Source organism: Lissotriton helveticus, chromosome 5_1 (assembly GCF_964261635.1).
Source record: "Lissotriton helveticus chromosome 5_1, aLisHel1.1, whole genome shotgun sequence".
NCBI lineage: Eukaryota > Metazoa > Chordata > Amphibia > Caudata > Salamandridae > Lissotriton > Lissotriton helveticus.
The window spans coordinates 1,855,093,362-1,855,110,135 of NC_136065.1; the positions used below are offsets into that span (position 1 = coordinate 1,855,093,362).

Here is a 16,774-nt window from a genome sequence, read left to right on the forward strand (position 1 = left end):
TAAAGACAGTGACTAATCTGTAAAAGACAGATGCCGATGACCAATGCTCTACTGAGAAGCCGCTGCCAGTGCAATTGCAATGAATGCACCTCAAGCCTCTTTTTTTCTGTTCAAAATGTTTTATTGAAGAAACTTTCATAGATATGAAACACAATACAAAAAATAATACTGAATCATAAAATACAGAAACATACCACAGTATATAATAAAAAATAGAATACCTATATCAACATTACAGAATAGTACAAATATGATTTAAATAAAAAAGTTAACATAAAAGAGCTACAGTAAGCAAAAATGAATTGATACAAATTGAAATAAGTTTCCTAAATTCTAGAACATGTACTGATGTAAGAATCTAAACTTGACCACATACTAGACCTAGAGGAAGAGGGGTCTTTATGTGAGTGTGGATAAAACATTGCCCGCGTCTAAGAAAAAGAATCCATTCCCACCATGCATTAACCGAAAGTGAAGTAGCATCTTTCCAATTACAGGTAATAGATGTGATTGCAGTAGAAATAAGGAAATCCAACAGTTTACAATCCATAGGTGATACAATGGATTTAAAGAGTGAGGATTTGGGAATTAGAACCTGAAATGATAAAGCTGTTTGGATCTTAAGGATCCGGGTAATAAGATGCCATATTTCTAATAAAAACTGATATATGATAGAACAATTGAAAAATAAGTGTTGTAGATCACCAGTTACAGATTGACAGTGCCAACAATTTGGAGTATATAGAAGTTTAGCTTTAAATAATTTGTCAGTAGTCCAGAAACATTGATAAAGTAGGTAAATATTAGATTGTATAAGGGTGGCCAGAAGATAATTAGCCGTGTTGGAATTCCAGTTGTCCTTCCAGGATATACTAAGCGAATGAAGATGTAAGTGCGGTGACCATTTTTGATTCAACTGTGAAAAAGAGGAATTTGAAGTGGTAAGTTTTTTATATACTTTAGATAATACATGTCCTGCACGGCTGAACAAAGAAATACAAAATTCAATACCAGAGGACTGAGACATAGACAGTAGTTCAAGATAAGCATTAAGAATCGTATAACATAACAGTGTATATTTAGGCAGTTCTGACAATAGCAGGTTATAAGTGGCTTGAATAACATCAAATGTGTAAAACATATCATATTGACAAATATCTGCAACAAAGAAATACCATCTGTAATCCTTAGTTTCCTAAAAGAAATATGTTTATGATATTGGAGTTTAGGATTGAACCAAACTTTTTTAGTGGGAGACAAAGTAATAGAAAAACTACTGTCAAATGACTAAAGGGCAACTTTAGAGTTGGCAAGAATAGGGGAACACTTACCAAAAGAGCCACTGGACATGGTGAGAAAAGCAGTTAAAGGGGATGGAGCCAAAATATTTATTTCCAGAATAAGCCATTTAGGTGCTTTAGAGAGGGGGACAGTGTGGAACCATAAAGAACATTGTGCCACAAAGAATGCAAAAAGATATTTTTTTAAATCGGGAAGACCAACCCCACGTTTACATTTGGGCAATTATAAAGTCTTAAGACTAATGCGTGCGGGTTTATTACACCAAAGGAATTTAGTAAATATAGTTTAGTATAAAAAGTGGACGGGAAGGAGAAGGGTAGCATAGACAATAAATATAAGATTTGTGGAGTTATAGACATTTTAATTGCTGCAATGCGTCCCCACCAATTTAGATGCAGATTAGACCATCGATCAAGTTTCTCTTTAGTATTTATTAGAATAACAGAGCAATTGGTATCAACTGTATCTTTGATCGAGCCAGTAAAAAGTATTTGAGTTTTTTTGGAGACAAAATTATATCAGTATTCTCTTAACAGTGTAGAATTACAAAAGGCATTTAATTGAAAGCATTCTGTCTTATTAGTATTCAGGGAGCAACCAGAAACCTCAGCATATTTATGAATAATATCAAGGATAATAGGTATAGAGGTGGAAGGGTCAGTAACATATAATAACACATCATCAGCGTAGGCAGACAGTTTAATAGTAATATCTTTCAAAACAACACCAGTATAAGTATCACTGTTACGAAGGGAGCATAGAGGGGTTCTATAGTAATAAGAAAAAGTAAAGAAGAGAAAGGACATCCCTGCCGAGTGCCTTTATATAACCAAAATGAAGTGGAGCACAAACCATTAACTAAAATAGAGGCTGAGGGGGCTGAATACAAAGTCTTAGTCATATTGATAAAAATAGGACCAAAACGGAAAGCTTATCAGGTTTTAAATCAAAATTGCCAGTTAACCTTATCAAATGCCTTTTCTGCATCTAAAGCCATTACACCAATAGGACCACTTGCTTCTTTGGCAAGAGATAGGATATGACAGAGCAAACGGGTATTGTGAGCGGATAATCTACCTTTCATAAAGCCAGTTTGAATAGATTGTATAATATTGGATAGTAGGGGTGATAGTCTATTTGCTAAAATGTTTGCATATATTTTACAATCCTGATTGATTAAAGCTATGGGCCGAAAATTTGAGACTAAAGTATGGTCTTTATTAGGCTTGGGAAGAACAATTATAGTGACTTTATTAAAAGATCCCCCCATCATGGAAGTATGCTGAAACTCCATAAAAAGGGAAAGTAAAAAAGGGGATAATTGGTCCTGGAAGCATTTATAGATTTCGGCCGGAAATCTGTCCGGGCCAGGAGTTTTTTGGGCAGTTAAAGCGTTAATTGTTGTAAATATTTCTTTAATGTCAATAGGGTGTTCTAGGGTAGTTCTATCATTATCTGAAATCTGAGGCAATCAACAGGATTTAAGAAAATCACTGACAATACTGTTATTAGTTGTAAGAGGTTCATGATATAAAGAAGAGTAAAATGACAGAAACTCTTTCAGTATGTCCTCAACCTCCGTCACCAATGTACCTTTATTGGACCTGATGGCTGGAATTTGAACTCGTTCGTGTTTAAGACTTAGATAATTAGCTAGCAAGCTAACCGATTTATTAGCGGTAAAAAACAAATTTGACTTTTCTTTTGAGATAAGTAAACCTACTCCTTTACTAAGCATACAGTTATATTCGTAGTGGTATTTCTGAAGTTGGGATTTATATTGTGGATCTCTATATGCAATAAAAAGTCATTCCACTGCTGCAATCTGTGTTTCCAATTCATTGGGGTAAGAATAAAAAGATTTGTTTTTGTGTGCCATAATAGAAATTAAAACTCCACGGATATGAGCTTTAAAAGCATCCCAATGTATGATTTTGGAGGTACCACAAGACATATTATTTAAACAATAATCTGTAATAGCTGTGGCCATTTTTTAAGAATTGGTGGAGTTAAGAACTATTTCCGAGTTCATTCTCCATCTTTTATTAGGAATTTGAGGATCGGAAATAGATAAGGAAAAAGAGATTAAAGCATGGTCTGAAACTGTAATAGGGTGAATAACTAATTCACTAATCATGTAACATAAATTATGTGAGGATAATAAATAATCAATTATAGAAAAAGAAGAATGAGCATTAGAATAAAAAGTACAATCTTTGTCTGTAGCGTGTTCCAATCTCCAAAAATCTACCAATTTGGTAACAGAAAGAGAAGATTTCAAAGCAAAGAATCCCTTGCTAGGACGGAACTTAAAAATAGAAGACCTGTCCAACAAAGGATCCCTGATAAGATTAAAATCACCACCCATTATATGGGATGCATTGCCAATTTTGAGTGTTTCAGTTGAAACATAGGACCAAAAGGCGGGGTCATCAGAGGTAGGGGCATAAATATTAACCACATGTAAAGTAAGTTTTTCAATAAGAACTTGATGCGGATGGTAGATTTGTTGCTGCCCACGGTGTGACAAAATTTGTACACAAGCTTTGTATGAGGAAAATATAGCAACTCCGTTTTTACGTTTTGCAGCAGGAGATGAACCTATGAGCCCTACCCAACCTCTAGACATAGTATGCAATATTTTATCATTAACATGAGTTTGTTGAACAAAACAAATATCAACCTTAGACTTGTGTAAATATTCAAACATTTTACGTTGCTTAACTGGGTGTCCGAGAACCTTCCCATTTAATGACGCAACAATTAACTTTTGTGGCCTAGACATATTTTCCTATAGGAGGAAAAATAACAGGTAAGAAAAAAGAGAGAAAGACAGTAGCCCATATGAAAAAGACAAAACAGGACAAACAACACGAAACAAGGTTAGTCACCAAGACCTCATACCAAAAGAACATTGGAGACGGAGGTACGAAGCAAGAAAACCACCATTAATATGCACCTGCAAAGAAAGTGAATAACAACCTACAGTGAGGGGGCGAAAAAAATATTATTATTATCAGCCTGCAGAACCAGAAGGTTGAGAGTCCATGAGAACAGGATGATGTTGATCCAAAAATCTTATTAAATCTTCAGGAACTGAGAAAGACTAAGTCATTTCTTTTTTTCCAGATGCGCATGTCCACAGGGTCAAAAAGACCATATTTGTAGCCTGCTTCACATAATCGAGGACGTAACTCTGAAAATTGGTGTCGTGTTTGAACAGTCTCTTTTGCAAAGTCCTGGTGAATAAAGACTTTGTTTCCTTCAATTAGAAGAGAAGGGATCTCTCGAACAGCCTTGCGTATAAGAAGAAGATGATGATGCCTCAGAACTTTAAAAAAGATTTGTCTGTGTTTGACTTGGTGGGGTTTACGAATTAAAGGAATTCTGTGAGCTTTATCAATCTCAAAGCGCTCTGGAAAGTTAATATTTAATAGCATAGGGAGAAGATTTTCCAGAAAGAGAAGACAACTCTGACCTTTGACTCGTTCAGGAACATTAAATAAGCGTAGATTATACTGTCTATTTCTGTTTTCCAAATCAAGTAGGGAACGTTGGAGAGAAGCAACCTGAGTAGGAAGGGGAGCCATAGCTGTAATGGCTGCAGTATTATCACAAATTCTAATCTCATTGTCAGCAACTCTCATCGATACGGAAGCCATATTTCTGTGAATATTTTTATTATATGAGGAAATTCTGCCCGTGTTGGTATAAATAGCTTGAATTTTCTCCAAAATGTTTGCTAATGAATCCTCCTGGCAGTCAATAGCTTTGACTTTAACAGGAGGAGGTGAGACAGCTTGTATGCGTTTATTTGGACCCATTTTAGACTCCATACTGGTAAGCAGGGAGCAAACAATAGGAAGAGAAAAAATGTATTACACCCCAAATAACAAAAGCCTGCAGTGTAATAAGGAGCCTTGGCAGGCTATTATTTATTTATTTATTTATTTATTTGATTTATATAGAGCACTATAACCCAGGGGTCTCTAAGCGCTTTGACAGGGTCCACAGGCAACTCAAGGGCTACAACAGATTTAATCATTTAGGGACCACCCCATGCTTGCTGAAACAGCAATGTTTTTAATTTCTTTCTGAAAGACATTAACTTATTACAAAACTAATTATTTACATTAGTCAAAATCGGCGCGTTTTTAAAAGTGCGCTGTACTCGCGCTGGTCAGCAAAAAATGAAACTATTCTCCTTAGACTGCAGCAGCTTGAAATTGCAGCGCTTACCTGTCGGGCAGTAGTTAGAAATATCAGCTCCAAAATGACTTAATATACAGGAACAATAGACTGTATTTCAGAGCTTGGAAATCTCATTAATCCTTTCCAAGCTGCAGAGCTGTTGAATAACTGTAATCTTCATTCTCAGGGGTCTCACTAACACAAAGAACTTGGCACAGAAGCTGAAATATGAAAAGACATCTTTATTAAACTTAATTAAGTGAGACTACGTCACACAGAAGCCTTAACAACTGAATGAGGCAGTCTAAAGAGTACAAAACACAGAGGCCTTTTATATGCTTAGGGTTACAAACTCAGCATAAAAGAAAGGGGCAGTCCTAGCTTCTGCAAGCATGCACAATACCTAATATGGACATACAAGATCTGCAAAATATTAGCCAATAGGAGAACATTAAAAAAAGCATCATATAACCAGAACGTCCCCCTTACGTCGTGTTTCTGCCCAACCCACAAGTAAATTAATTACAGCACCTATAGGTCAATCAGTAATGGCAGGACATGTCTGTATGCAGTTAGGCCAGCTGGTGTCTGAGATTGATTTCAAAGCAAGGACAGAGGGGGGTTTTCAACACGTTGCAGTCCAAAGGGCAGAGACACTTCATGAATAGAGCAGCCTGTGTAAAGGCAACACAAATTGACGACAAATGTAAGATGGAGTCAAAATTAAAGAACCTCAGCCCCTCCTTTTGCCATTACACAGGCAAATCCTAATTCATTGCTAGGTGAGCATTCTACTTATTTTATACAAACAGGTATATATAAACTATCAGCAGGAATACAAAGAGAACAAAGCAGTTAACATTCAGATAGCAAAAGAAAGTAATGACCACTATTACAAACACTTTTATCATATTTTTTCACAACCCTAGGCAAAAGCAAATCCTAAAATTATTTTGCAAACATTTTTAGGGCTCCTAGTTATTTCAGCGACTATTGACAATGCCAGTAAAACAATAAGAATCAGTCTCCAAACAACCGTTCTATGCAATCGCACGGGAAATACCCAGAGTCCGTCGAAGCCTCTCTGGCAGGCTTCTATTGTCCATCAAATCTGCTTCTGTTGTTTTCTTCCGCATGGGCCTCTTCATTCAGGCCTTTCATGAAAATGATGTTTCTCAGTATCCGTTGGAGTGCCCTCCTGGCAAACACTCACAGCTCACTTAAAAGTCTCAATGTCTCAATGCAGTGCACCAATATTTCCTGTGCTGCAGGCACTACAGATATTGTGCTCTTCATTAGTCATGGGCACAGATCATCTCAGGCAGACCCAAGTACTATTAATCGGGAAAGAGCAACAGACTGTCACACTCATTTAATCATAGGTACCACAATCTAGTGCCTTTTGCCAGTCCTGGATCCTCCGGTGCTCTGCACTTCCGTTGGAGCAAAGAAAAGGGGGTGTGTGGCCAAAACTCAGGCCAAGGGGCTCAAGGGACTGCACACTGTCAGAGGTTACCAGCACATGACAGGTGGAAAACTGAAGCCTCAATTATTTCGCTCTTTTGCACTGAAACTCTGGTTCTGTGGCAAAAGCAGCTCCTCCTTCTTTTCTGATGTTCCACGCCTTCTGATGAAGCAAGCACAATACTTTGGAGATACCATTGATGGCACGCTGGTGATCGCTGTCTGGGTGCTGGGACTTTTCATCTGTTAACTGTCACTGATGGGATTGTGGGTGAGTTCCGCAGGTTATTATGACTTAATCCCGCAGAACCTAGTGACGTAGGAAATGTGACACAGTTGTTAGTTTCCTTCAATTAAGTAGAAATACAGTTCATTGTATAACAAGGGGACTGCAAGCAAGTGGCCTGCAATCTTCAAAGGAATGGCCATACGCCATGGGACTATTGTGATCTAACATACACTGTCATTCTCAAAGGCAATACAAAGACAAAGGCAGTAGGCAAAACAGTGCCTCTAGCCTCTTTTATTGGGTTTCCATGTGAGAGCATATCCTCTACCATCTAAGAGTAGAGAGCGACATGGGAATTCTATCTGAATGGATGTCCTCACACATGGTGGCATTGTCTAATGGGGTAAACACTTCTTTCCCTCGAAGATTACGTCTAGGTGTTCCTAAATTCCTTATCTAGACCACCTCAAAAGAGAAATCACATGATACAAATTATCAGGGACATGTATATACCTCCCTTTTAATAATTGTGCATCAGGTGGACTATGCAATACAAAAGCTAATGATCAAAATGTGGAAACAAAAGACAAGAACTAGAGAGTCCTGGTATTTCCATTATTTGGAACACATCTCATCCACCAAAAATTAAAGCAGCAGAAAAAAGGAACTAAAAGCAAAATTAGAATAGGCATTGAATTTGTCATATTCAAAAAAACGTAAGGTGTCTCCTATTGAGGTGGAAAACTTATCTTACTATAGTATTGAGTCAGTTAACCAGTCCATCACTACCCTGACAGTCAGACTGGAAAACATCAAAGTAGGCCTAAAGAAAATTCTTGAAAACCAGTCTGGTCATACAAAACGGAATTATACATAATATGGGTGTCTCTGGTACATTACTGCAATCTGGAAGTGTGAACCTGAACAATACAAAAATAATAAAAGGGCTAACTGGTAAAAGGAATATGGAAAAGAGAAATGGAACTAGGACACAGCTAAAATCCCCAATAGCTAGGCACGATGCGACATCGGTCAGGGGAGAAGTAACAAAAGAAAAATCTATAGGAAGAACAAGGAATTACTTGGGTGAACAAAAATCAAAAATAGTTCAAAAAAGTTAGCTCTACCGCTGGCCGCTAAACCATATACGGTAATCTCAGCTAATGTTCCAGTTCCTTCTTCAGGGAAAAATGAAACCTTGTTTCCTTTATGGTACAAAGCCATACACTACTTAGGAAGCAGAACAAAACTGACTAATGTAATATAGAAATTAGGTCACCATGTACAAGAGTCACAAATCTATAATTTATCCTTACGTCCAATCAGGATACATACATTTAGGGCTGTCTGTTCCTTAAGGGAAGAGGACAGTATCATGAATAACAGCAGGTGACACACTTTGATCCTGTATATCTCTTTTATTTTACTTCAATACTATATAGCCAAATTTGACATACACTGGTGAAGTGTTGTCTGTCTTGTTCACAGCACGAAAAATCATATCTGTGAAATTTAGTATCAGCGTAAATTCACCCAACTGTTGTGCAGCGATATACATCGTCATGTAGAACCCTTCACAACACAGGTGAACTTGTAATAGTATCTAAAGCAGCAACATAAAATAAAAATAAAAAAACACACATATGCCAAGCCATCAGATATACGCGCTGTATATCAAGCACAAAAAGCATAGACAAAGTACAATAGCATATGTAAATAAGCGGTAACACACAACACCATTGCATGCACTTTATGCGCTGTGAACCTGCAGCCCAAAACAGAATATTCAGGCCTGTTTAATTTGTCAGGCTTAAAATCCTCACCCTCCTTTTGACAGCAGATCACCAGTTAGTGGAGATTTGGCTGTCAAACACAACTTACCGTGTCGCTTCTGACACACAGGACCAGCAGGAACAATTCATAAAAGGATAAAATGCAAAAATATGTAAAACGCACGAACATTTCTTTTCAAAAGAAGTCATAATAAAAAAAAACACATCTTTTTCAACATACTGCTGACACTGCACATAACACACAAAATATCAACTGTAACCAACCATCTTTTGAAAACATGCTAAACCACCTTAATTGTGACGTCCCAAAAACTCTTTCACAGACACTCTGCGTGTCCCGTGCGCCAACAACCTTTGAGGCCCTGCTTTTCCAAGCAATTATTTCCCCATCTGTTTACACTTACTCCTAACTCCCAACTCACTGACCTTAAGGTCAAAATCTGCGTTGCGGGCTCCTCAGCCCTCTATCTCTTCCTCACTCTAAGGCTGAAAAAGACAAAAAAATCTTCCCAACTCTTTCTAACCTGCAATAACCAACCCTATTTAAAAACACACAATATATATATATTAGCCCTGTTAGGGGCTACAATTTATTTCTATACTTAGATTATTAAAACAGTTACTGTGAATAAGTCACAGAACATAATAACACACATACCAGTTTTTAGAACAAATGCTTGTTTGCAATGGTACTCATTTCATCAACCTTAAATGGATGAAGGTCTCAGTTATGTCCAGCCAAAGTTAAAACCTTCCACCATGATATTAAACTCAAACCTCTGCACCAGGCACATTGGCTCACTGAGCCATTTAAAAGCAAACCCAAATGGGAACAAACTGCAAATTTGTATTATACCTAAATGTATGCATTTACTGAAGCCTAAAGCACTTTAAAGCTATTGTAAATGGCAAAAATGCCCACATTTTACCCAAATTCGACTTTGATATTTGGGCCACTTAAAAATAAAGATCCTACAATTGCATTACTTATTAATCATCCTCATAATGTTCTTTCCAAATTGCAGAGATTGGACATTAGACATATCTCATGCAAATCCTGAGAAAAATGAGTTTTTCACGCCTGCGCCAAGTGAAATTCTATATGTTAATGTCCTCATTATGCAGTATAACATAACCTAAATTAAATTATAATGCTAGGAGTTCACAGTATAAGTATTAAGCTTCATGAATAGTAAAAAACAAATTTTGTAGCACTTATTTTTAATAATTATTTTGCCTAATTAATAATTATTTGTAATAAACCCAATCATTTTTGATAATTCCACATATTACGGTTCTGTAATTCCTCGAATCTGACTTCATTTTCTTCTTTTTTTTTAATTTTGCTCTGTGCCACGTAGGCCTGCAAAGATAGCCTGGCGAACAAGGTGGTACACATTAACCAGATTTACTCTGAAATAAACTGTAAGCAACTCACCTCTTCACCCGAAATTGACCTCGCAAAACCAATTTCCCTGATTGATCTTTATCTGAGATTGCCAATCAATGTTCAAGACATCGTTAACTTTTTAGTTTCATTGCACTTGCCTTATCTTGTTTCAGCATCTGTTACTGTTTCTTTCTTTTTAAATGTTTCTTCATTACATGGGTTAATTATTATTTAGCAACAGAGCCAAGAATATACTTACAGTAATGCTTAAAGAGAGGAAAACCCTTAATTGAAATGTCTTCCTATAATACAAAATAATGAACCTTAGTTTTGGAAACTTTTTAAAACAACATTCTGAAATGCAAACTTTCACCCGTGCAACTGAGGGCAAAGTCCTGGCTGAATGTAACTGTGTACAGTTGCGGCACGTCCGAGGCACTTACCAGATCGGGTCAAGACGATCATCTCATTTATTGTGATTTTCGCCATACCAAGATTAACTGAAAGAAATTTCACCAGTACCCAAACGACTCGTTTTCTTGATTTTGATACGCTGTGGATGCTTACATTACATGACGACTCGGCCTTACACAAGAATCATTGTCGCTGCCGGCCCTCGTTTTCCAAACCCTTGGTCTCTACGAGAGAGGACGGCTGTCCAAGAAATTCACGTTCCAAAAATAATTGTTCTATACCAGTGATCAGGTTGCCACTCTGTTGGTCAATATACCAAGGGCTTTACAAATATTAATTGATCAGTCCTGAAGATGGTCTCACAGAAACATTCATAGGAGACCGAAACGTCGACCATCACCTTTATCCTATGAGAATTAATAATATTTACAATTGGAGATCTTATTGCTCTTCCTGTATTCCTGCCTATATATATTTGTATTTTAAATCCCTTGTGACTTATTTTTTGATAAAATTCAATATTTGCATATGCACCTAGTGTTTTTTGTTGTTATTGTTTAATGTTTTATGTTTAATGCTTTTTTGTGTCAACTTTTATAGTCATTTTAAATCATATGATTGCCTAGATTAATTGTCATTAGGACCATTGAATTGTCATTGTCAAAAAATTTGATTGAAACATCTAAATATCTTCAAAAACTCCCTTGGAGGCACTTCTTACCCCTTGTATGCAGTTAGGCCAGCTGGTGACTGAGATTGATTTCAAAGCAAGGACAGAGGGGGTTTTTCAACACGTTGCAGTCTAAAGGGCAGAGACACTTCATGAATAGAGCAGCCTGTGTAAAGGCAACACAAATTGACGACAAATGTAAGATGGAGTCAAAATTAAAGAACCTCACTGTGGCCAACAAGAGGCAGAACGAAACCCTCTTTAAGAAAGGCTGAGGCGTCTCAAAAGAAGAGGTGTCCAGTGGGTTAAGTCCGCCTCCTCTGTGTGGAAAGCTGGAGAATGCTGTGGAGTGCAGGAGCCTTTTGGAGGTGAAACGAAAAACGCCTACCGCACTTTCCAGGAAGGGACCAGACTTCTGAAAACGGAGCAGGTGCTGCAGGAACCACAACTGGGGCAAAAACAAAGCCTAATTATGCCCCTATCATTGGTAAAAAACTCGTTGGAGATGCAGGTAATCACGGAGCTCAATGCGCAGTGGCCATCTTGGATCGGGCACCTGATGAGTCCGCACCTTCAGCCTCTTTAATCCACAACCAGCCTCTTTATCTCACTCCTGCAGGTTCCTCTTTCTCTTTCTGTGACCCTCTCTTGCTCTCGGTAACTGTCAGGTGCAGAAAAATTATAGTCCTTTCCCCAAAATGGAAGCCAGTGGGCCCCACCGGCAAACACCAGCTCAAGTTAAGCATTGACTAAAGACAGGATCAGAACAAGTGCCCAGGTGCTCAGGTCAGCTATGTAGCCATTAAACAGTACTTTAAAACCGCCTGTTCCAACCTTCCACTGAACTATGACTCCCCTCTCTTCTTCAATTAGTTGTATTGACTCGCTGCAGCTGCACCGGCATTCCTTGTTTATTAACAGTAGGTGCAGAACGTTAAATTCCTACTTACTCTCAATTGGGGATTTCATTTATTCTAAATCAGAGAAGTCATGGATGTTAGTTTACCAAAATGCCAGTGGTTGCGGATATGATATCATACATGCCTAAGCCCTGATGACATCACAGGTCCATCCTCTTAGCTCAAAATATGTACAGTACAGGATAGTGGTGTTAATCATAGGGAAGGCGCCCCTGGAAATAATCACTAATTGGTTTTTTGGAGCTAGTATTTCTGCGGTGCTAAAAGGAGGAGAGAACCACCCACCTCTCCTAAATTCTGCAGCCCAGGCTGCAACACAAACGTACATAGGATTCCCTAGCACACGACAATTGTATAATGTGACAGTAGTACAGTAAGGACCAACAAAAATAGATATATCTTGAGCTAAATTCCACAAGAAGTCAATGTCCTCAGTAAATCAAAATCGAGACAGTCTTCTTTAATCCTTCATTTATTTTTTTATTTTTCACTGCTGTTCTTCACACACGATGCTAGCCAACACGTGTTTCGTCTTTCGTGGTAACAACCACAGACTACCTCAGGGCTAGAATATTACAATAAACACAATCAATATATTGAAACGTGAACCACAGTAAATCCTAACATAAACAAATCTATTTGCCAAGTTCAAATACAGGAATCTAAGTGCAATTATGAAGGCAGAAACAAACCACCAATAAGTTATCTAAACCTCCAGATGTGAAGCAAATAAGGTTAGGCAGAAACAGAACTAAGTCATTCTCCTAATGTGTTAAAATAGAAAGACACCACCAAAAAGTATCCTAATGACCTATCAGGAAAAGTGAGATTCCGTGAATAGAACAAAGAAAACACACCTCATCAGATGGATAGTTGTGATAGTAAAAAATAGCATACAACGCATGTATTCCAAGCATGCAAAATGAAGGAGAACGGTCGTCATTCCTGCAATACTCACCTAATTCTTTGAAGGGAGTGTGGTTTAGCCAACAGACAATCTTTATAAGCATTAAAAAGGAACCATCCCAGTCATCACGTATCTATGGAACAAAACAACTTATATATCAAAAAGCAAAAAAAGGGGAGCCTCCTATTACAGAATAGAGTTAATATATGTTAAACTCACTTGTACTACGACATAATCAAAAAAGAGGTGTGTGGCCTCTCCTAGTAATCTTCTCTCAATCTTATAATCAACATAGTTCCTGTCAAAGGTAAAAACAAAATATCCATATCTCCATAAATGGAGTGATACATAATTTACCATGCATCGGACCCTATCTAAATTCAGTAGTTAAAATTACAAGTGTTCACACAGCGAGTCATTAAACCGAACAATAATTACATACGGGACAAAAAAATCATTATAAAAAGGAGCCTGAGGTTCCGTTAAACCATGACAGGCAATATTGGTATGCTACGTCAAGTAATACGAGAGATTCATGTAGAAAAATCAGTGTCGACAATCTATGGTACTGCGGAGGCTGTAGCACCCCCGTCAATAATCCCACAGTTACCCCTTAATGTCAAAGTGGAGATGTAAAAACTCCTGTTATATCCAAGAGACAGCTCTCCTATTCAAAGTGGAATCATGCGCTTACCAATAATAGCTGCATTTCCAGCGCGTTCATGTCGACCGGCGTCTAGCAACCGCGCAATCTTGTACGTGGCAGTTTTGTAGACGTGTTCTCTCACCACTAAGAAAGAGGACTGACACTTCTGTTAGCATCAGCCGCCATCTTAAGACGGGCTTTTAGTAAAAAGCGCATTTAAATGTTGCACGCTGTTGGGAAACTTATGTGAGTCCCAAGGACCATGGATAGCAACTTCCTCCTCTGGATACCCCTAATTTCCGTCTGTGACAGAAATGCAGGGTATGTAGGAGGCTCCTGAAGTCCAGCTGTAGTGATTTCCAAGAATACCACAGGGATGACAGCAGCAGTCCCAGAATTCAACACCAAGCTCGTCATCTGCCCGAAGAACTACTAGGCCTAGTTGGGCCAGTACAAAAAACTCAACTCCCATTACCATTATTAAGGCCAAGCTCTACTCTCTGTGCAGCCAGAGCAAGATTTTATCACAAGAACCCTTTATGCTGACTTCCAGAATGGGCTCCAGCCTGCACGTTTCTTTATGGCCATGTCAGAGCCTGCGGTTACATATAAATGTCACATATGGACATCAGTGACTGCATACTCCGGGTGGCTGTTATTGAATAACAATGAGTCTGCAGCCAGCCCACAGCAAATGTGATGTGTTTTACCTGGGGGAAAAGGGGCCTAGGCTAGCTATCAACAGTGCAGCAGGTGCAGTGGTGCTGGAGCCCAAGGGTCTAAGGAGTCCACTGTATCCCCATTGTAGCTGTTCTTCACAACCAAACCAGGGTAAGGTGGGGGAGGCATTTTCCTTGCCTGCACTTGGGCCCACTACCCTCTTACAACTAGAGAGGTAGATAGAGGTCTTCCTGTTTCTCTGTGTCTGTAGGCAGTGATGTAATTGTGCTGGTCCTGAGTGGAGTGGTGAGTAATTAGGAAAGGGGGAAACAAGCTATTTTTGAGGGATGGTCTGTCAAGCACATAAGGTAGTGCTTTTTGTGGGAATATTGAAATTCGTTTTATGAAAATGTAAACTTTGAGATTGTACAGGAAAATAAACTCCAGCTGCTTGTTAATGACTGAGACACCCACGAGTGTAATATTTAGCCTAATTTGTTCAATTCACAAATTACAAACTAAAACTTTCAAGTGAATATGCAAACGTTGTTAGCTCAGCAGGGCTCACCAGGGACCTTTCGATAAATTCAGATAATTAGCTCACTGTTTTCTTTCTTTCCGCCAACTGCCCATAGTGCACATCTTCCAAGGACCACTTCCGTGACGTCAACAAGAGAGGTCTGCATGCTGGTCACGTCTGTTATAATCTGCCCTTTGGTGGGGGTATGGGGGGTGACTTTTACATATATCAGCAAACAAATGGGTAGATCTTTATCCTAAAGGTAAAAACACAACAAATGAGAATTGCAGCATTACAAAGATAATCTAAAAATGGGGGGTTTCTCTTAAGCAGGTTGCAGGGAGGCGCCATTTTCTGGCATAAGCTGTCTTTAGCGGTATACAATAATTGCAGTGCCACGGCAAGAAAAAGCCTGACAGATTCACGGCTGTGCAACTCTGAAGGTGTGCTATGCACACACCACTCCGTTTATAACTCTGGAGAGCTGTTTGCTCACTCTCCTCGAAATGAAAGGAAATGGTTTGGCCTAAGATGGAAGGCCCTAAAATAGTAGACGCTGTGCAGGCGGTATTTGTAGCAGGCAAACCAGTCCGCTTTATTCCGCATCCCCAGTTGCCAGACATCCTGTAAGCTTTCATGTCATTCAGCTAAGTGAATACTGCTACAGAAACGCGAAAAGTTATGTTTTAAATTATTATTCCATACAGTTTTTAGAAAAACGTAATTTGGGCCTATTGAAAAATGGTTGCTTTTTCATCAACTGTTTTGCAAATAAAAAGGTAGGTTGTATTTGGCACAATTTGAAATGCGTGTGCTTTTAATGAACAGTGAGAGGAAGGCATTCTGCTCGGAATATGCCACGGACAAAAACCAATACGCAAGTTAAATAGAAACTTACTTCGTCATATAACATATGAGCTAAAATTAAATTAATTTTATTTTGACTTTGAGATTATTCACTAAATACCACCAGTAACAATTGTAAATTCTCTCTTTCTCATTCTTTTCCTCATGCTTCATCTTTACCCCTATATATATATATTGCAGGCTCCAAAGACATAATCCAGCATGCCAGTTCTGAACTTTAGAAAGCACAATCACAGTCCGTGAACAAGGCCTAGTGCAAGTACATTTCTAACTGCTTTCTGGTGTGTTTAATCTCCTAGTATAGATTCTGGTTTTATTTGAAATTCATGCTGACAATGAATACCAAAGACAAAGACATTCAAACCTTATAACAATAGAAAGCAAAATCTGATAAAAAATGTCTGTCAAATTTTATGCGGATTCATCAAAGTGTGCCAAATATATTATCAAAGTAACACTTCTGTAACAGTTCTATGCCCTCCCGTTTAAATCTGCCGCCCCCTTGATGGACCTGAATTTATTAGTGAAAACCAAGAGAGAGCAAAACATACTAAGGGACCAATTATGATGTTCGAAGGAATGTCTCCTCCCGACAGTCAAAATCTCCTCAACCGTGTCGGAACCATTCCGACCAACTTGGTCGGTTTACAATCCGCCCAACCGACTACAATGTTTGCAATTGGAATGTAAACAATGTTGTCATTCCGAATCCATTCCGACGGGCTCTAGGAGTATTTGTGTTGGTCGGAACTGCATCGTATACCTCTATGGACAGCGTTTCCGACCTCGCGATTACGATGC

The 16,774-nt window shown here is 38.4% G+C and overlaps 1 long non-coding RNA gene across 1 annotated transcript; it reads right to left on the reverse strand.

Moving 5' to 3' along the window:
• Nucleotides 1-317: 317 nt before the first annotated feature.
• On the reverse strand, nt 318-14,057 carry LOC144753847 (uncharacterized). The gene is made up of 3 exons (XR_013594561.1): nt 13,975-14,057; nt 13,332-13,413; nt 318-916 (listed from the first exon to the last, which is right to left on the reverse strand). It is a non-coding gene; the product is annotated as an uncharacterized LOC144753847 (long non-coding RNA).
• Nucleotides 14,058-16,774: the final 2,717 nt, after the last annotated feature.